The sequence below is a fragment of the Lactuca serriola genome, chromosome 8 (genome assembly GCF_051521515.1).
Source record: "Lactuca serriola cultivar US96UC23 chromosome 8, Lser_US96UC23_V15, whole genome shotgun sequence".
Lineage (NCBI taxonomy): Eukaryota > Viridiplantae > Streptophyta > Magnoliopsida > Asterales > Asteraceae > Lactuca > Lactuca serriola.
The window spans coordinates 6412847-6435713 of record NC_136415.1 but is presented as its reverse complement, the minus strand read 5'-3'; positions in this window follow the sequence as shown (position 1 = coordinate 6435713).

Sequence of the window (22867 nt, the reverse complement as noted above, 5' to 3'; positions counted from 1 at the left end):
TGATAGTGGGAGCATAAGTGTTATGCTTGTATGATTATTATGGCGAGTATTGCAAGTTAGTAATATTAATTATAGAAAAACAAAGATTCAATTTGCAAAGTTGCATGGGTTGAAAAGTTGTTTAATTTGCTATAATTAAGGGAGAGAATATTATATTTCGTTTCAAAATTTAAAGCTTAGATTGAGAAATTTTAATTAATTTAGTCAAAGGATACATAACGTGTTCTTAAATTTCGAATATGATTACGACATCCCTCTTCGTAGTTCGAATTGTGAGAACGTGACACATAAAATATTATGGCAGAAGATTGATAAAGTATCATATCTTTATGTAAGACATTACGCATCGTGTCCCAAACACTTCGGGTATCGGATCGATTGCAAATGCTATAATATTTGACCATTCTAAAATTTTCCAAATGTCTAGCACATTAAGTAGGAAAAAGGATTAGAATCGGTTTTGACTAAAATAATTAAACAACTATCAAAGGACGATCCAAAGTTCGCTGAAGATTGGTCGCTTGTGAGTAGTTGGAAGTATGGTATTGGATGGACCATATCGACATTATTATGAATAGATAAGATTCTATTAAGAATGAGTTGTCATATGGCAAATGTGGAAATGTTTCCATATTGGGAGTTGGATATTGAGAGTCTATGTCTAGATTAGAAAATTTTATGCAAGAAGGATGTTCAAAGGAATGTACTTTGAATGTGAAACTTCGCGTCTACGGAATTGTCTTATAAATAGGACCCCACCATGGAGATGAGGGCTTAAGGTCCTTTAAATAGGACCCCACCACGGAGAATTAGGGTTTCCTTTCACAGCGCCAACTCGCCGAGTTGGTCTCCCCTACTTGTCGGGTTGGTCATAAAACCCACGTAGTCAATCCGCCTCTACTCGACGAGTTGGGGCATCCAACTCGTCGAGTTGCTCAAACAACTTAAAAATAAATGTATAAATATTATACATGGGAGTCGGGATGTTACAAATGATGGATTTGAGCCATAAGAACTTTCCTATGTGCACATGCAAACCCTAATGCTTGGATCTAGGTTTCTCTAATTGAACATGCAATGTATCCAAGGCTTACAATTCTAGATCTAGTGTAAACAATTGAATCATAATATATGAAATCGGATCTAGAAGAATACCTTAAGTTGCTTGCTTGAAACTTCTTGTTCTTGGAGCTTAGAGTCACAATTGTCACTCCTCTAATGGCTTACAAACACCAACTAGCAAGAGGATGATCTTGAAAGAGAGGAAAGGTGAGGAAATCGGCTCTAGGGTTTCTTTCTTGCTAGTGTGGCCGATTTCCCTCACCCATGGGGTCTATTTATACTATGAGCTACTAGGGTTACACCCTTAACTTAATTGAATAACTTAGGCCCTAAGCAATCCAAAGATCCTTCTAGATATGAGGCTTGGATGAATTTAAGATATCCAATCCCTAAAAATCGTCCACCCTAATGTCTATAAGGATTCATAGCCCAAAAACATAACTATCACACATTTGACAGTTTATGCCCCTTTATTCAATTAACCTTTTTAAGTCACTAAATTAATTCTTAATTAATTTATGACTTACATTAATCAAATAATATTATTATTCCTTTAATATATTACTCTCATAATATATTAATAATAATATATCTTCTCTCTTTATAAATCACCCAGTCAAGTTGCTATGGTGAAGGCAACCCAAAAGGACCATGCACAACCGGGTCAAGTACTTACCAAATATAGTTACAGGCTTCGACACTAATCCAACAGTCTCCCACTTGGATAAGTCTAGTAACTATAAATGCAAACACAATCCGATTTGCAATCGTAGCTCTTAAAGACGTTGTCAAACTCTGATCTTATCAATATCCTGTCCTTTAGATAAGGGATCATATAATCCTCTGTTTAGATATCGTGTGGACAATCTCATGGAACATAGTCATACTTATTGTCCAGCAGTTGGTTTCTCGATCTCATATTCATTTGACGTAGAACTTAATTGAACACATCAATTCAGTCCTGACCGGGCCCGACACATAAGTCAAATTAAATCATCGAGAGGCCCTGATATCGCTTTTACCCTCTTAGGATAAAAGTAACAGATAAACTTCGACTTATATGCATTTACTATTTACTAATCAGCTATACACAACAATGCGTTTTATGGCATCAATTTACTGATGCGGTTTCACATTATCAATGTAAAACCAATTAGTAAACAATAAACCATATATCTTGGTTTTAAGACCATACGATATTATCGTCTTGCGATCACTTGCGGTACATTCCATAAAGTGATTCCAGCAAGCGCGGGTTTATTCCAATGCTCAAAACTTGTTCATAAGCACTCATGAACATCGCAACAAACCTTTGCTATGTCTAATACATTTTAGACAATCTACACACCAATTCATGACAATCTTTATTCATACCTACTTCCAACATATGAACGACTGTGGACCATTCGAATAATTCGAGTATTCTTAATAACTCAATTATTTAGGAATTCAAAACATGCAAAGTGAAACAATAGTTAAACAATTAACATAAGACAGTAGCTTTACTTATAAATAACACTCCTTTATTTAATCATCAAATGTAAATTACATTTATCTATTACATGTTTCTAAACTATCTAATCTAAACTAATATCGTCTTTCATCCCAATGCTCCTAGCGTGCTGTAAGTGCTTAACCCTACTCAGTCCCTTCGTAAGCGGATCTGCTGGGTTATCCTCTGACGATACCCTCTTTACTACAAGGTGTCCTTCTTCTACCTGATGTCTAATAAAGTGATATTTTCTGTCGATATGCCAAGATCTACCATGATCCCTCGGTTCCTTTGTCAAGGCAACCGCTCCTTCATTATCATAGAAAATTTCCGTAGGCTCCTTTATGGCAGGCACAACTCCAAGGTCACCAATGAAGTTCTTCAACCACATCGCCTATTTTAACGCTTCGCTCGCTGCAATGTACTCTGATTCGCACGTTGAATCAGCTACGGTTTCTTGCTTGGAACTTTTCCAAGTCACCACTCCTCAATTAAGGGTAAAGACCCAGCCCGACTGCGAACGGTAGTTGTCCCTGTCGGTCTGGAAGCTGGCATCACTATACCCTCGCACCTTTAAGTCATCACTCCATCCGAGGACTAAAAACCATTCCTTGGTCCTCCGAAGGTACTTAAGGAGATTCTTGACTGCGATCCAATGAGCTCTGCCAGGGTTCCCTTGATATCTACTGACCATGATCAAAGCAAAGGCCACATCAGGGCGAGTACAAGTCATAGCATACATGATTGAGCCAACTGAGGAAGCGTAAGGTACTCGGCTCATCTCAGCTATCTCGGCTTCTGTAATCGGACTTTGAGTCTTACTCAATTTGGCATTACTTTGTATCGGTAGTTCTCCCTTCTTCGAGTTTTCCATACTCAAACATTTTAGTACCTTATACAAGTAAGTATTCTGACTAAGTCCTATTAGTCTCTTACTTCGTTCTCTCACTATCCTAGCTTATTCCCAAAATATAGGAAGCCTCTCCGAGGTCATTCATAGTGAAGCACTTCTCGAGCCAGGACTTAACCTCCTGCAGAGTCGGGATGTCGTTTCCTATAAGTAGTATGTCATCGACATACAAAACGAGGAAGCTAACTATACTCCCACTGGCTTTGACATATACACATGATTCATCTTCACTTCGTACAAATCCAAACTCTTTGACTTTCTCATCAAAGCAAAGATTCCATCTGCGAGATGCTTGCTTAAGTCCATAAATTGACTTCTCAAGCTTGCACACTCTATTGGGATGCTTTGCATCGACAAAACCCTCTGGCTGAGCCATGTAAACATCCTCAGCCAACTTCCCATTAAGGAAAGCGGTCTTGAAATCCATCTGCCATATCTCATAATCATGAAATGCAGCAATGGCTAGCATCACCCTAATAGACTTTATTTTAGCAACTAGCGAGAAGGTCTCATCATAGTCAACTCCGGGAGTTTGAGTAAAGCCCTTCACAACCAATCGCGTCTTATACGTGTGCACATTCCCATCCACGTCGGTCTTCTTCTTGAAGATCCATTTGCACCCAACCATCTTATGTCCGGGCACATTGCCAACCAAATTCCAAACTTGGTTGTCATACATGGACTGAATCTCGCTGTCCATCGCCTCTTTCCATTTTGCAGACTCTGGGCCTACCATAGCTTCCTTATAGCTATTAGGTTCATCTAGATTTATTAGTGTACCATCACTAATATACATGTCCCCTTTAGTAGTAATATGAAAGCCATAAAACTGGGGTTGAAGTCTAACTCTTTCGGAACGTCTATGAGGTAAGGACTCGTCAATTAGTTCAACCAGAGTTTCCTCCTCGGGTTAAGCGCCAGCATTAGAGGTTCCTTCATCACTCGACTCTTGAATCTCTACAAGTTCGATTTGCCTCCCACTATCCCCTTGGCTTATGATTTCTCGCTCTCGGAAAACCCCTCTCCTCGCAACGAAGACAACATTGTCACTCGGTCTATAGAAGTGATATCCAAAGGATTTCTGCGGATAGCCGATGAAAATACATCGCTCACTATGAGGTTCGAGCTTGTCGTGAGTTTCTCGTCTTACAAAAACCTCACAGCCACAAACCTTGATATGTGCCAACGAGGGAGCTTTCCCTGTCCACATCTCATCAGGTGTTTTGGCAACCTTTTTTGTAGGGACTCGGTTAAGGATATGGCCGGCAGTCTCTAAGGCATACCCCCAGAATGAGATAGGTAGCGAAGCACGACTCATCATAGAACGAACCATGTCCAACAGGGTTCGATTACGCCTTTCTGCCACACCATCCAATTGCGGTGTCCTAGGTGGCGTCAATTGCGAAACTATTCTGCATTCCTTGAGATAGTCGTGGAATTCAAGACTTAGGTACTCTCCTCCTCGATCGGATCGAAGCATCTTGATTTTCCTGCCCAATTGATTCTCCACTTCATTTTTGAATTCTTTGAACTTTTCAAATGTTTCCGACTTGTGCTTGATTAGGTAAAAATACCCATATCTACTATAATCATCGGTGAAAGTCACGTAGAAGCGGTTCGCATCCTTTGTGGTGGATCTAAAGGGCCCATACACGTCGGTGTGTATGAGATCCAATAAACCGTCACCCATCTCACAAGTGCCAGTGAAAGGTGATTTGGTCATCTTTCCAAGTAAACAAGATTCGCACATGTCATCTTCCCTAAGGTCGAATGACTCCAACACTCCATCCTTTTGGAGTTGGGCTATGCGCTTCTTGTTGACATCTCCAAGACGACAATGCCACAAGCATGCTTTATCCATACTATTGGAAGAATCCATACACAACACATCATTTCCTAGGTTATCTACAACCATAACAGTTTCGTAAATTCCATTACAAGGCATTGCTTCAAAATATAAAACACCATTTAGGCAAGCATAAATCGAACCATTCTCATTATTAAACGAATATCTAAATCCTTGTCTAAATAAACCATGAAATGAAATGATGTTTCTTGCCATATCTGGCGAGTAACAACAATTATTTAAATCTTAACCTAATCCATTACTAAGCACTAGAGAATACACTCCAATCTTGGTCACAGGCGACGATCTTCTGTTCTCTATGATTAGATTTATTCTTTCATGCTCTACATCCCTATTTCATCTTAGTCCCTGCAAATCAGAACAAATGTGATAACCATATCCTGTATCAAGAACCCAAGAAATAACATGAGATGAATCATTAGATTTAATTGTGTAAATACCTGCGAAAGATGGCTTGATCTTCCCATCCTTGATGGCTTGCAGATATTCCGGGCAACTTCTCTTCCAATGCCCTATTTTGTGGCAATGGTGGCACTCTGCCTCCTTTGGGTTTGGGTTGGGCTTAGCAGGGCCAACCTTGGTCCCACTAGAATAGGAACCATCTTGGGACTTTCCCTTGTGGTGGCCTTTTGAAGAAGCCTTCCTCTTCTTGCCCCTTCCCTGCCCAATAGCCAAAACAGGAGCAGCAGGTGGATTGGGAGTTAATGCAACAGACTTTTCCTTGAGGTTGCTCTCAGTAGTCCTTAGGAGCCCTTGGAGTTTGCTTAGGGCGACCTCTTCCTTGTTCATGTAGTAGGTCATCCTAAATTGGTTGTAGCACGAGGGCAAGGAGTGAAGAACGATGTCGATAGCCAAATCTTCCCCAAAGTTAACATTTAACTTGCAAAGACGATCAACATATCTTTGCATCTTTTGCAAGTGCACGGTTAGAGACTCTCCACTTCCCATCTTAGCAGTGATCATGTTCGTGATGATCTCATAGCGCTCTTGCCTCGCACTTTGGTGGTATCTCTCCATTAAGTCTTGATGCATCTCGTACGGATACATGTCCTCATAGGACTTTTGGAATTCGGGGTTCATTGTGGCTAGCATAATGCAATGGACTTTCGTTGCATCACGCTCATGGGTCTCAAAGACAGCCATTTCTTCGGGAGTAGCGATTTCTGGATTGATCTTTTCGAGCTTCTCGTCGAGGACATACTCTTTGTCCTCGTAGCGCGCAATCGTGTGAATGTATCTTATCCATTCGCTAAAGTTCGATCTGTCAAAAGTCACTTTTTGACAAAGGCTCATTAGCGTGAATGAGCTAGCAGCAGCGTTGTTCGCGTTAGACATCTACAAATAGAAAGGAACAAAGTTTGATTAGAATTAAGTCCCTAATTAAACACCCAAAATGAAAAATTAGGGCTAGGACCCAACAACATTATTTACACATTAGAAAAGGGATGCCGTAATCCAACATGCAAATAATTTGGAGGTAAGTGAATGACGATTCACTAATTCTTCACCATGGAAAAACATAAGCTTAAGTTTTAAATGTATTGAGAATTCCTAGATTTCTTTGAGATTCATTGAACTTTTCAATGGCATGTTTAAATATCGATATGCCCCTCTAGTTTGTAACTGGGATGCCGAGTATCATAAAGCGGGTGTGAATAACCATGCAAATATACGTGATGCCCTCATTGTTATAGTCATCTATTCGATGTGCCAGTTAACCATACACGCTCCATTGAACTATGACAAACGATGAGTCACCCTTTGCTACAATTGCTTAGAACCAATTAGTGTGCCAGTTAACCACACGCGCTCCACTAACTTCTCAGCAAGGGTACAAAGTGTAATTTCATGGGATTGCATCAATTCACTTTTCCAAAAGTAACTAAGATTGGGAATTTTATGAAACACGTTTAGTTACTTTATATAGATTCATTATACTTATTAATGAGGAGAGGATTGCCCTATCCTACCCATTCGGCTAACGACCCTCCACCAGTCAAGCAAGCGGTGGGTGTGAGTGTACACCCATTAAGCGTCATTTTATAGGCTGCAACCTTATACCCACTAATTATAGACCGACTTCGTGAATGAGGCCTACTAACAGTAAGACTAGAATTTTAAATCATATATATATATATATATATATATATATATATATATATATATATATATATATATAAAGCTTGTAATAATATAATAGTATAGTGTTGAATTTTAAACTTGTAATATTCTAGGGGTTGAAATTTAAATTACTCAAATTAAACTTTTAATCATAAAACTTAAATTTCAAAACTTGAGGACAAGTTTTAAACTTTTCAAAACATAAATGATCAAATAGCAAATAATATAATTCAACTAATTAATTTGATGATTATTTAAATTTGACCTAGTCAATATTACTTGCAAGACAATTTACCAATTTAATTCAAATAATCAATTATTATCATATAAGGAAATTATTATTCAATCAAATGGTAATTATATTTTGTTTAGTCAAGAATATACTCAAATATATGATAAAATTAAGATATTAATGACCCAAAACAATTAAGGCAAGTATCCTCAAGCAAAACAACAAGAAATCCCGAAATCAGCTCTAACTGACGCTAGAACTCGCCGAGTTCCACTATGAACTCGCCAAGTTGGAGCTACTCGCCGAGTTCATCAGTCAGAGGCATAAAAAACGAAATTTTCAAGCAAAAGCAATTAACCAAAGCTTCAATTCAATAGAAATCAATCAAAGCTCTGATACTACTGATGGGTTTGAGCCATAAGAACTTTCCTATGTGCACATGCAAACCCTAATGCTTGGATCTAGGTTTCTCTAATTGAACATGCAATATATCCAAGGCTTATAATTCTAGATCTACTGTAAACAATTGAATCATAACATATGAAATCGGATCTAGAAGAATACCTTAAGTTGCTTGCTTGAAACTTCTTGTTCTTGGAGCTTAGAGTCACAACTGTCACTCCTCTAATGGCTTACAAACACCAACTAGCAAGAGGATGATCTTGAGAGAGAGGAAAGGTGAGGAAATCGACTCTAGGGATTCTCTCTTGCTAGAGTGGCCGATTTCCCTCACCCATGGGGTCTATTTATACTATGAGCTACTAGGGTTACACCTTTAACCCTAATTGAATAACTTAGGCACTAAGCAATCCAAAGATCCTTCTAGATATGAGGCTTGGACGAATTTAAGATATCCAATCCCTAAAAATCGTCCACCCTAATGTCTATAAGGATTCATAGCCCAAAAACTTAACTATCACACATTTGACAGTTTATGCCCCTTTATTCATTTAACCTTTTTAAGTCACTAAATTAATTCTTAATTAATTTATGACTTACATTAATCAAATAATATTATTATTCCTTTAATATATTACTCTTATAATATACACTACTAGAAAAACAGCCTTTTACAACGCTCATTGCGCGTTGTAAAAGGCTTAGACGACGCGCAAATGCGCGTCAAGGAAGACCCTGTCATAAAGAAAGACAATGCGCATTTACGATGCTCATTTACGACGCGCAATTACGACACGCGTTTACGACGCGCGTTTATGACACGCAATGCGTATCAAGGAAGGCCCTGTCATAAAGGAAGACGACACGCATTCGCGTGTCGTAACCTTACGACGTGCGTGGTAATGACACGCAATGCGTATCAAGAAAGCCCCTCTCAAGAAAGGTCATGTCATAAATGAAGATGACACACATTTTTGCGTATCATAATTTTAAATGTTTAAAAAAAATATTATTTATAGATTTACTTATTTTCAAATTAAATTTGTATTTAATGTTTCATAATAGAAATTAAAATATAATATACAAAAAATAGAATCCATTGCATAAAGTTAATGTCATACAAATAATCCTTCACAAAAATTCATTTCAAAAAAATCACATGTCAAACAAGTTACCTAACATTACATGTCAAACAACACTACATGTTAACACTAATAACACTTAAAACATGATTTTTCTTACATTTGGAGCACCCACTATTCCTATATCAGCAACCAACTTTAGGTCCAATTCCAACCACCTGTAAAAGAACAATATTGTAAAGGAACAACATTAGAAAAGTTAATTAATATATACATGTACAATATGCACTACTAGAAAACAGCCTTATACGACACTCATTGCGTGTCATAAAAGGCTCAGACGACGCGCAAATGCGCGTCAAGGAAGGCCCTGTCATAAAGAGAGACGACGCGCAAAAAGCGCGTCGTCTATAGACGACGCGCATTTACGACGCTCATTTACGACACGCATTTACGACACGCGTTTACGACACGCGTTGCGTATCAAGGAAGGCCCTGTCATAAAGTAAGATGACACGCATTTGCATGTCGTAACCTTACGACGCGCGTGTTAATGACACGTAATGCGTATCAAGAAAGCCCCTATCAAGAAAGGTCATGTCATAAATGAAGATGACACACATTTTTGCGTATCATAATTTTAAATTTTTTTAAAAAAATATTATTTATGGATTTACTAATTTTCAATTAAATTTGTATTTAATGTCTCATAATAGAAAATAAAATATCATATACAAAAAATACAATCCATTGCATAAAATTTAATGTCATACAAATAATCGTTCCACGGAAAGATAAAACAAATCAATAGTTGTAACAAAAATTTACAAACTAATTAGATACAAGAAATATCAAAAAATATACCCTCAAATGCTTTTCAAAGTCTAATCTCCATGTCAGCTCTTCAACTCACTTCTCCATCTTCAACTCACTTCTCCAGTTTGTTCTTAGGTTCTCTGAGGGCTCCAGCATCTCTTGCAGTTTCAAAGGCAGAAAGAAGAACAGAACGTGATATTATTTTGCCATTGGAAAGCTATGTTAACTTTTTTTTTTTTTTAAATTTAGAAAAATAATCTGCTTCTCTAAGATATTATCCAACAACAATGCTAAAACGTGTTTAAAAGTTAAATGCAAAAAAGAGAACCTGTTCTATGACAATTCCATTAACAGGCCTAGAAAGAATTGCACGTGACTTTATACCCCTTTCAGATTGTGGAGCTTTTTCAGACTCAACTCCATCCTACAAAATACATCAATCAAGAAAAATATATAAGTAAACATGCAAAACCACAAAACTTACAATAAAACATAATATTATAGCTATTAACGATATATTAACCACACCTTTTGCCTCGACACTGTTGTTGCAAGCTTAGAAGATTTCACTTGCTGCAAGGTAACCTCCACAACTTTACTCCCACACACAAAATTCGGGTGTGATGTGTTTATGTAATCCATCTACCCAAAAAAGCAATATTTTCAGCCATGTCACGATAAAAATAAAAAATAGAGATAATGATACGTACCTCCATTTCAACTATTTGCCCAGTCATGGTTTCAGAAGGTTGAAGACCATCACTTAAAAAATTCCCTATGACATCATCCATTCTCTTTCTGAGAACAGTAAATCTCTATAACTCATTCACCATACATCGATGGCCCATCTAAAACATGAACAAATCAGTCAGCTCAGTGTCCAATTATATGAATCTTGCACATTGAAGGCTTGGATCTAGTAAACAAGCAATCTGTGAGTGAGGGGTTATAAAAATAAGACCTACTTCAGGTATAAACAATGCAGATCTAGGGCCTGTTGCATTTTGTATGGCAGTTCTGATGTCATCATCAGTCAAGTCCTCACAAGGGTCAACTTCCTATATCAGTAACTCGATTGATTAAATATATTTATTGCAAACTAAGGGATTTGGGCGTTAAATATTAATAGGTGAAAATGTGTATTCTTGCTCCTCCTGACATCTCCTCATGTGTGTATGGAAACAACATGTGATTAACAGCAAAACCTGTACAACTCCTCACAACAACAGGCGCTTCTTTTTATGACTTTTCCAACTATCATTAGGTTAAGAATCACTTGTGCAGATGTCTTTTCTGTTCTAACTATCTCTAGTAGTGGCATCACATGAGCTGGATTGTAATCATTTCATTTAATAAAATAAAAAAAAAGAAATTATTAGTTGAAAATGTTATATAATCTTAAGATAAAGATGTGGATTATTTTGTTTAACCTGAAGAAATTTGCCCCGATAACTCGATCTTGAGATTTGATTTTTATCCAATTAAATTGAGGTCAATGGTGGATGTGTTGGTTGCTAAAATGCAATGAGGAGGAAAAATGTTTTCAATTTCACTGAAGATTTTTTTTCTTCAATGGAATGTTCTCAATTACAGCCTGCATTCCCAAATAGATGATAAGAAACAGGGATAACAATGAAACAGTAGATCCAACTATTAACACAACATAATGGAATAAAAAAACTTGCATTCAAAGATAATGGTTCATTCTTTCGAGAGGAATGAAACTCTCCAGAAATCAAAAAGATAACTACAATATTCTCTGTCCTTGACAACCAGGGAACAAAAGGGTTAAATACTCACAGACACGTAGTGATCCCCAAAAGGCCTGTCTGGACACAGATAGTGCTAACACCACAAAAGGACAACTAAAGTGTGCACAACAATAAAAAAGTAAAAATGACTAAACTGCCCCTCTGTGATTCTCATGGGTTATGTTCCTGTGAATTGGGCTGCCCCTTGGCGTGCTTTGTTTCTCTTCCTTTGGTAAACCAACATTTGTTTGGGCTCATCAATAGAGTTGTCAAATTATGTGTTCATATTTTACGTTTTTATTAATTTAGCCACTTGACTATTTTCTCTAGTGATTAAACTATTACGACATAAAACAAGTAGTATTGATTTTTTTTAGAAGATCATACCTCTATAACCATATCTACATCTTTGAATTGTGAGTAATCCAATACCCCACTAACTAATGAGCTTGTGCTAACTTCTTCCTTGCTACCAATCCATTAATATTTCCTGAAAAAGTCATAAAATATATAACTAATATGTCACATAATAAATTGGCTACAAAATTGTCCTCTAACCTAACAGCACAAAAAGAAAAGAAACCATGTTAAAGAGATGAACTTTCATTCTATTTCTAGTTTTCTACCAAAATCACTCAATGAAATCAGTGCCTACCATCAGGATTTGCATTTCCAACGATTTGAAGTGCATCTGAGTTGGCAAGGTCAACATTCGCGGGTGTGACAGTTGGGAAGCCTAATGTATGACATTAGCATTGTCCTAATACGAGCTTCAATGTTTGATGGCTAATCTCCAACATGAACTTTTGTTGTACCAGGTAAATCCACAAGGGTAATGTCAAGTACATTAGGTGAAAAAATCTTTAAACGAATTTGTTTATCAGAGACACCCTTGTTTCCTCCTGCTTCCCTATCTGTCTCAGCCTACAGTATTCAGACACCCAACTAAGGTGTTAGTGATCAGACTTTGTGTTGGTTGACATAAAATAAAGTTTAGCTTTTTCATAGAGGCTTAAAGAATCAACACTTATCAAAGCTCTAACATTTTTTCCTCTTAATGAATCCTTATACACAAACATATAATTGATTCAGATGAGTTATACCAAAGACACTCTCTCTAGCCCTGAATAATCTAATCACCTAGCTGATGTGCAGCTTATGAGTATATACAAAAATTACTTGAACATGAGAGGATATATATGCATTGCTGGACTAAAAGACAAAGACTCGTTTTGCTAGGTTTAACAGGCAGTTAGACAAATTCTAAATCATTATCCATATCAATTAAAATGTCACGTTCTTTAAGCTCCAGTAAAATACACTCAGGGTTCTATCAGACATGTAGTTTTGAGTGTTCTGAAGTTGACGAATTTAGGCAGTGTGTTATTAATCTTGGTAGGTAGAAAAAACTGCTTTTGGTCTAAGTATATAAAGCCCTTTATTTTAAATACAAAAGATCTCAAATATACATGATAAGGTTTCTCACAAAGTGTGATCTTATGCTTGTTTTCTATATATAATCCAAAGAAACACAACCATTAATTTAACCAAAAGAAACTCAACACAATTTAGATATCATGATTTGTTACTTACCCTTTTTCTGTCGGAAGGACGAGGTGCTAATTCCTTCTTGGTGACAACATGCCCTTTGTTTAGACCCACAAAGAGTCCTGTGTTTGGCTGTTTTGGAGCCATTGGAACCTAAAAACATAAACATATATTAGCGTAAAGCAACATACACTTCACAACAGATCATCAACTTAGCCTATGCAGTTTTGATTCAATATGACCTGAAAACCTTACAAGCCTCAGACTACAATCAAAATGCGCAATATATATTCTTATTAAACATGAAGCTGATTACAAGATATAAATGAGTTTATGCGTGCCAATAAGTTTGTAAACACCAGCAAGCTTATAAGCACATGGAAAGCATCTCGGAACTATAAGAAGATGCGGGAAAACTAAAAGTACAACGAGGGCAGAAAAACAACCTGGGCAAGAAGAATTTGAGACCAAGTAAACTTTAGTTGTTGTACATTGTACTTGCTTCTTGAAAGAAACCCCCAAATATCTTGCCTTAATTGTTGTACAGTCGGAGACTAGGATACAGTCAGGAACACATCTCCTCGTTCATGTTATTCTTCGCCTCCTCCAACCATCATCCTTCACCACCTCCTCCGATTTTCATGGACTCGATCCGCTACTCCAGCCTCCGAGCGGAACCCTCAAGTCGATCAAACCTCGGTGGTCTGGAATATCACGTGATGTACGTCAACGAGGATGTGAGCCTGGAGTGGGCCCTCAATTCTTAACTCCACACCGGAGAAATTGATCTGAGATACGAGCTTGGTTGCGTTATTCCTTTAGGATAAACAAAAGGGATTCGGTAGTAATGGAGGCGGATTAGGTTTTACAGAGAAAAGGAGAAGGAGAGAGTGAAGGTCCTCGGCTGGTGGAGAGGATGAATTCGTTATTCCTTCCCAAACAGCAACAAATCATTCAAAACTAGAAAAAGATATGTGAAGAAATGAAAAATAAATTGATTACCTGGGTCTCTAACGCAGAAGTTCCAAAGGTGATGACGAGATGCAATCGGGAAGCTAATGGAGCAAAGTTACGGTTCTTCGTCTATGTGTTTTTCGATTTATTTGTGGGGAATTTGAAACAAACGAGAATCAAGATTCACATTCCTAATATTGAGACTTGAGAATATAATTAGGGCTTTTTCTAACAATTTCAACATCGAGTGGGAGATATGGTGGTTCTAGTGGGTAAAAGTAAGTGGGGGAAGAAGTAGGCGGCAATAAGGAAGGAGCGTTCATAATTTGGGCAAGAGGGAAAGGAGAAAAAAAGGAGGGCGGGGTTTTTAATTTTTTCAGAATTTCATTTCCCCCTTTCCCCAACTATGGAACGCGCGTTCCATTAAAAAATATAAAATGACATCCTTAGACGACGCGCATTTTATTATAGGTGCCCTCCGTGTTTTTTTTAAACACTAATTTAAGGGCACACAATAATGCGTGTCTTCTATCCTTAAATTTTTTGAAGAGATAACGTTTTTTTAATGTCACTCTCCTTTGCGTAACATAAATCAACGAGTGTCGTGGTTTGCGCATCGTAAAAGGGTCTTTTTCTTGTAGTGATGTATGAATAAGTTCCTTAGTTTATCTATTTTATATGTAATTTCTCATCAATAACAGGTCTTGTTGCTGAGTTATTCCCATGCTGCCCTTGGTTGAAGTTTTACATTTGATCCATGTAAGTCTAATCAATGGCAGGTCTTAGGAATGAACCACAAACAAACCTAAGAACAGAAACAATTGATTAAGGACTAGATTCCCTTACTAAACCTGTTTGTTGTAATAGAATAATTCCAAAAGCCAGCATAAGAAAACATCCAAAGTAAAAAAGATCCGTTGTTGAAAGCGACTTCAACTTCCTATCAAAACAATAAAAGGTTGGTTGTTTTCTAGATTATCAAACTATTTAGTGTTTATTTTAGCATGCATGCAATGAATAACATTGAAAACCAAACCAAACCAAAAAGAGCCCAAGTCAAAAAATGCATGACATCAACATGTAAGGACTGCTTACTATTTTCGTTCAGATACCTTCAACAAATTCAACCAATATTATCAAATTGTTCATTATTCTGTACTTTTATTGAACCAATGTTATCAAGATTCAAATCTATAGAGCACCCATGTCTTAGACACGCGAAGCGATCTAGCAAGCATGTACAGGTGGTTGCTGACATGTGCAAGTCATAAAAACATAAATAACATTCTTTTTCATTAGTTTTTTCAAAATCATCTTCCATTTTTTGAAACTGAAAACTGGTTTGAGGGTGCTGGATCCTTTTTAGCTCCATTTCAACTCTCATTTGAAATTATTATATTAAAAGAACATTAGAAAACAACAAATAAATAAATAAATATATAAAGTTTTTTTTACCTTGACAGCATTGGTGAGTATCCCATTCTTCCCACAAACATGTTTCCAATATAAATTCTCGCAAGTTTCTTTATTCAAAAATCAAGCTTCCCATAAAGCCCTAATCCTTTCTCTAGCTAATAACAACTTATGAGATATTGATGTTTTTCGTCTTTGTTGACTGCACACCTCGACTACACCTTGTCCATGTTCCAGCCAATCAACAGGCACCATGTAACATCCCGAAATAGCGAGAGTAGAGTTGAAGGGCCAAAAGCGTTAATTGGGAAAGAGTGACTCGGCGAGTCCATGGATGGACTCGGCGAGTAGAGTCGCGGCTTGACCGCGTGTTAAGTAGCCGACTCGGCGAGTCGATGAGATGGACTCGGCGAGTAGGCGCTGGGTGGAGAAAACCCTAATTCTCGGGGTTGAGCCCTATATAAGGAACATTATGTTCCTTCCCCAGCCTCTTTACTTCCCTCTTGAGTTCTAGAAACCCTAAATCGCAGAGGAGCTCCATTGTTGAGTGGATTGAAGCTTGGAGAAGTAATCTTTGAAGGAATTTGTGGGAATTGAGGGCTTGGGGCAAGGGGCTTTGCTTGGAATCAACTTCATTGCAGTTGGGGGCGTCCATTGGAGGTAATATCTCGTTCTTGGTCTGATTGTATGTTGTTTCTTCATTTTGGGGTTGTGGGATCTTGCCTATGGATGTAATTGGAAGTCTAGAGGGTAGATCTGAGGTTGCTACCTCAGATCTGGAGAAGAGGAGAATCAGAGAGCATGAAAGTCCCTGTGTTGGAGTGTTTAGTGAAGCTTGCAAGTCCCAAACCCTAGTTATGTGTGAATATGGCCTAGATCTCTATGGATTCACGTAAAGATTGCCACTTTACGTGATGGATGAATTGTAGGAGGCTAGATCTATGTTTTGGATCATTTGCATGGCCTGGAATGCTTCTGAATGGATTCAGATCGGTGGTACTCGGCGAGTCACATGGGTGAACTCGACGAGTTGCTTGAAGATGAGCTGGGACTCGACGAGTTGGAAGAACAACTCGGCGAGTCGGATGAAGATAGCCTTGAACTCGGCGAGTTGTATGAACAACTCGGCAAGTAGGTTGATGATAGCTTTAGACTCGGCGAGTCTATTCTTGGACTCGGCGAGTCTTGTCGAAGAGTTTCGATATTCTCTGGTCGAGTCGAGAATCGGTGAGTCAAGGGATGACTCGGTGAGTCGTGTGCGAGTGGACTCTGAGTTGTTGGACTCGGCGAGTCTCGGGGTGACTCGGCGAGTTAGGTCGCGGATGGAGTGAAGTCTGAGTATGGGAACTCGGCGAGTCATAGGGTTGACTCGGCGAGTAGGGTCAGTCAGGAGTTGACTTTGACCTTGTCTTTGTCCAAGGGTTGACCAATGGTGTCCAGGGGCATTTTGGTAATTATTATTTGTTGTTTTGAGTTCAGCGCATTGGTGGTTGACCAGTGGTGGAGATCGTATCAGTGATCGGAGTAGCTTGGATTATCTGTTCAGTCGGCAGCTTCGAGGTGAGTTATCCTCACTATATCAACGGGGTCTAAGGCACCAAGGCCGGCCCTTATCGGATTGAGATCCGGGTAGTTGTTTTTATGTTGCTGCTTTATCATGTTGCATCCTGTGAGTTAGGATGGTATATGTTAGTGACCTGTTAGGTCGGTATCCTGGTTAGGATAGTGGCATGTTATGTGATCTGTTGATCTGCTTGTTATCTGTGAATTGTTAGATGATTGTATGTATATGTGCACATGGATGTTTGGACTGGAGTTGGGTTGAGGCGGGTCCTGCTGTGTGCAGTAGGCCAAGATACCCAGGGGGGACCGGTTGTCCCGTAGGCCCAGCGAGCGGTCCAGATAGGCTGTAGGTCCCGGTAGGGGCGGACCAGACGTGCCGAAGGCTCGGAGAGTGGACCAGACAGACTGAAGGCCCGGTGCGGGCGGACCAGTCATACCGTAGAATCAGAGAGTGGACCAGGTGGATTGAAGGCCCGGGAACGGGCGAACCAATCACACTGCAGACTCGATGTATGCGGATTGACTTAGAGGGTGGACCAGATGGACTGTTGGCCGGTGCGGCGGACCAGTAACACAGTAGACCCGGAGAGCATGGTTGTTCTGTGATCGGATATGTTATGGCATGTTATGCGTGTATGGTATTTGTGGTTGGTATTTTGGGGGTATCTCACTAAGCTTTCGGGCTTACAGTTGTGGTTTCATGTTTTTCAGGTTCTTCAGGAGATCGTGGCGAGGCGAAGGCGTGATCGTACCGCTCCTCATAATTTTGTGGTGTTAAGATTCTGGGAATACGATAAATATTTTATATTGAAAACCTTTTTGTAAAGAATTATTGGAATTGAGATGCTTTTGAAAAATTTAAAATTGGTTGTGTTTTTCGGTCGTTACAAGTTGGTATCAGAGCCTTGGTTTGAGTGAATTGGAGGAACATTCGTGTGACTCCAGTCTCAAATCGAGGAGGGTTTTAAAAAGAGAAATTAAAATGGTTTTCAAATTAATTAAAAAGAGGACGCGGAGGTACGATCAGCTGGAGCCAGTAAGTAACCCCAAAATACCATGCATGTTATTTGCTTTTGAGCTTTGATAGAACAGCATGCTAGTGTTAGGCTAGGGATCTTCAGGATTTCATGATATGTTGCCTGATTTGTGATGCCTGTAGCCTAGGGTCCCTTATGGGAGATTCTCAGTGTTTCTCTAGTGGTGAGGGTTGATTATTGTTATGCTTGTTCTCTAGGGTATTGTGGTAGTACTTCATACAAATGTGGGTAGGTGTGGAAGGTAGTATGGGCCCGTACTACTGAAAGCACAGGACCCATACGCGTATCAGGGAAACCATGATCTCTAGGGTGGGTTGAGAGAGAGTTGGATCCCAGGGTGTGGGAAGAGTCTGAGATTTTGTGTGGTGTTTCTTTTCAGTATGGGGATTCCGAGGCATGATGAGAGTGGATCCGGGTCAGGATCGGGAGCTGGAGAGAGGGTTCCGGGCGAATCGGTGCCGCCCGAGGTTGTCGGTCAGATGAGCACGAGCGAGTTGGACGCGAGGATTCGTGAGATCCTGCGTGAGGAGATTGCGGAGTTGTTCCGGGCTGAGTTGCCAGAGCTGTTTGGGTCGATTAAGACCGCCATGGTTGAGTATTTTGATGAGCGTTATGCGGCTCTCACCGAGACAGCTGCCGCGGCGGCTACAGTAGCTGTAGCAGCGGCAGGGGGAGGAGCTAGTTAGGGTTTTGAGTATCGGGACTTCGATAGGACGAAGCCTCCCACATTCGACGGAGTTCAGGACCCGATTCTTGCCATGAGGTGGTTGTCTAACGTGGAGGGATGTTTCTTCACGTGTTCATGCCTTGCTGATCATAGGGTGAGGTGTGCTCTGAACTTGTTGAGGCTCGGGGCGAAGGATTGGTGGAGATTGACCACGGGGTCATTTTCGGAGGCGCAGAGGGCTGCGGTTTCATGGGATCAGTTCAGAGAAATGTTCAGTACTCGTTATGTTCCGCAGGTTGAGAGGGAGAGGTTGGCTCAGGAGTTCCTTGAGCTGAAGCAGGACTCGGAGTCGGTGACTGAGATCACCAGGATGTTCACTGAGAGGGCGATGTTTTGCCCAGAGTTCGCTTCGGAGCAGGCTCAGATGTCTCGATATCTGAGCATGCTCAAGAGGGACATCAGGCAGTTTGTGTCTGCGCAGAGATGCGAGACCTTGTTGGAATTGCAGGAGGCCGCTAGGCGGCGTGAGTTGGAGATTGAGTTGCAGATGCGTGAGTTGAGGCAGGCTCCGGTGCAGTCGCAGCCGGCGCCGAAACGGTCCAAGACCGTTGATGTTAGAGTGGGGGATTTGAGCAGCCACATTTGTGGGAAGGGTCACACCGGGATTTGTAGGACCGGTGGTGCATGCCGCAAGTGCGGAAGGGATGGGCACTATGCGAGGGATTGTCGGCAGTCAGCGCCAGTTCGGGATTTGAGGATCTGCTATCATTGTCATCAGATTGGACATTTGAGGGCCAATTGTCCACAGTTTGCTGCTGGATCGGTGCAGGCTCCAGCACCGGCCACTTTGAGGATCACAGGTGGAGGTCAGGGTGGAGCGGAGCCCCCAAGGGCTCAGGGTCGTGTTTTTCAGCTTGTTGCAGAGGAGGTCAGGACAGTGCCAGAGACAGCTGCAGGTATGTTTCTTTCTTGATGTCTTGTTATCTTGTGATTATTGTGGTGTAATGTTCATGAGCCGGTAATTGTTTGGTTTTCGTTGTGATATTCTTCGTTTTGCGGGTTGTGGTTTGGGTTATGGATTTGTGTTTCGGGTTTTCGTCTTGGTATCCGTTGCTCCCTGAGGGTTTGATATGATTATGGTTAGTGTTTTGGTGCTTTCGTTGGTTATCGATCGTAAGGGTTGTTAGTGGAGATGCAGCATTGGGTTATACGTCAGATAGCATCTTCGTTTGTGGAAGGGATAATTGAAGATCGGATTCTTCTTGAGCGGATTGATCAGTGAGGAGATGTGTTTTGCTAAGGGTTGTTTATGCCGGTGGAAGCGGCCCGTGTGTAAGTGGTCTCTTGGTGCAGGGTTGTTTTGGAAGGTCGTTGATGGCGGCTAGCGGTTGTTAGTCAGTGTTATAGCGGGGGAGAATTGGAAAATTCTCCGGGAGATCGATGAGTATTGGAGGGTGCTTAGCTGTTGGGATTCAGCAGTGTTCTGTCAGCCTAGAGTGTAGGCTGATAGGAGCGAGTGTCGGACATGCGGGGAGGGATACAGACCTAGGGCATTGGTTGTGGAGGCCTGGAAGCAGGCCGGGATCGAGTATGTCGACAGAGTTAGAGTTCAGAACCCTAGAGGGATAGAACGGTATGCATGGGAGGAATTCCGAGGGGGATAGCATGGATTGTTGTTTGATAGTGAGCGGTCCGGATAGACTGAAGGCCGGAAGGCGTACCAGTCAGACCGAAGGCTCGGAGAATGGTCCAGCCAAACTGAAGGCTCTGAGAGCGGTCCAGATTGGCTGAAGGTTCTGAGGGAGTGGTCCAGATGGACTGAAGGCCTGATGAGGCGGTCCAGTCATGCTGAAGACTCTGCAGGTATTGTTGGATCAGTTTGAGATTGCTGATTGTGGATGTTGCAGTGTGATTGCGTTGGAAGGTCTGGCCCCGGGTAGTGATTTTGATGAGTTGAGAGAGTGCATGGGCTTGAGAGCCCCTGCAATAAGAACCTGAGTATGTGAATAGCGGTTACGCAAAAAGGGTGGTGTCGCGTTGGGCGAGCACCGTGGCACTTGTTGGGGTGGCAATGTAGCCAAGTGGATTCCTTGGAAGAGGAAGAGAGGAAGGTGTGTAACTCCGAAAGGGAGTGCAAGTTCACGAAAGTGAAAGCTGCAGAGCAGAGTTATGATTAGAGTATTTCGGGTATGGTTTTGAGCATCGTGTTCGCGGCAGTGAAGTAGGAGCTCATCCGGTTTGGGATGTCTGCTGAGGTTGCGGAAGGAATTCCGCAGGTGTAGAGCCCAGAGGCTTGGAAAGGATGCGGGGGGAGAGTCCTGGACTCTTAGCATGATTCTGTTCAGGGTATTGGTTATGTATTAGTGGTTCATCCTGGGGGATGTTTGTGGGTGTCATCAGTGTGTCGGGTTTTCCAAACCTGAGGATGCTGGAGCTAGTTCAGCATGTGTATGGGTTTGTAAGAGGAGGACTCGTGGGAGTGCTCTGTGTTAGAGAATGGGTTTTCCATCGTCACGGAATGGATAGAGTGGGATTCGGATCGGGGATCCGATGGTTCATGGTTTTCTAGTCTTTATGAGTCGAGTGATGGTTGTGATTTGGAGCAGTGTTGCATTATGGGTAATTCTCAGGGGTTAAGCGAAGATATTAGAGGGTGAATCTGGTGCCATATTTGAGACGGTGGTCAGGACACCGTGAGGGAAGGAAAGTGTATTCGAGTTCGTTTGGGTATGCCTTGTGGGACCTGGTCTGGTTGAGTCCAGGTGGAGCATTGTGGGAGTATCCTTGGAGTTGAGCTGCTATAGGCTTCGAGGGCGAAGCCTAATATAAGTGGGGGAGAATTGTAACATCCCGAAATAGCGAGAGTAGAGTTGAAGGGCCAAAAGCGTTAATTGGGAAAGAGTGACTCGGCGAGTCCATGGATAGACTCGGCGAGTAGAGTCGCGGCTTGACCGCATGTTAAGTAGCCGACTCGGCGAGTCGATGAGATGGACTCGGCGAGTAGGCGCTGGGTGGAGAAAACCCTAATTCTCGGGGTTGAGCCCTATATAAGGAACATTATGTTCCTTCCCCAGCCTCTTTACTTCCCTCTTGAGTTCTAGAAACCCTAAATCGCAGAGGAGCTCCATTGTTGAGTGGATTGAAGCTTGGAGAAGTAATCTTTGAAGGAATTTGTGGGAATTGAGAGCTTGGGGCAAGGGGCTTTGCTTGGAATCAACTTCATTGCAGTTGGGGGCGTCCATTGGAGGTAATATCTCGTTCTTGGTCTGATTGTATGTTGTTTCTTCATTTTGGGGTTGTGGGATCTTGCCTATGGATGTAATTGGAAGTCTAGAGGGTAGATCTGAGGTTGCTACCTCAGATCTGGAGAAGAGGAGAATCAGAGAGCATGAAAGTCCCTGTGTTGGAGTGTTTAGTGAAGCTTGCAAGTCCCAAACCCTAGTTATGTGTGAATATGGCCTAGATCTCTATGGATTCACGTAAAGATTGCCACTTTACGTGATGGATGAATTGTAGGAGGCTAGATCTATGTTTTGGATCATTTGCATGGCCTGGAATGCTTCTGAATGGATTCAGATCGGTGGTACTCGGCGAGTCACATGGGTGAACTCGACGAGTTGCTTGAAGATGAGCTGGGACTCGACGAGTTGGAAGAACAACTCGGCGAGTCGGATGAAGATAGCCTTGAACTCGGCGAGTTGTATGAACAACTCGGCAAGTAGGTTGATGATAGCTTTAGACTCGGCGAGTCTATTCTTGGACTCGGCGAGTCTTGTCGAAGAGTTTCGATATTCTCTGGTCGAGTCGAGAATCGGTGAGTCAAGGGATGACTCGGTGAGTCGTGTGCGAGTGGACTCTGAGTTGTTGGACTCGGCGAGTCTCGGGGTGACTCGGCGAGTTAGGTCGCGGATGGAGTGAAGTCTGAGTATGGGAACTCGGCGAGTCATAGGGTT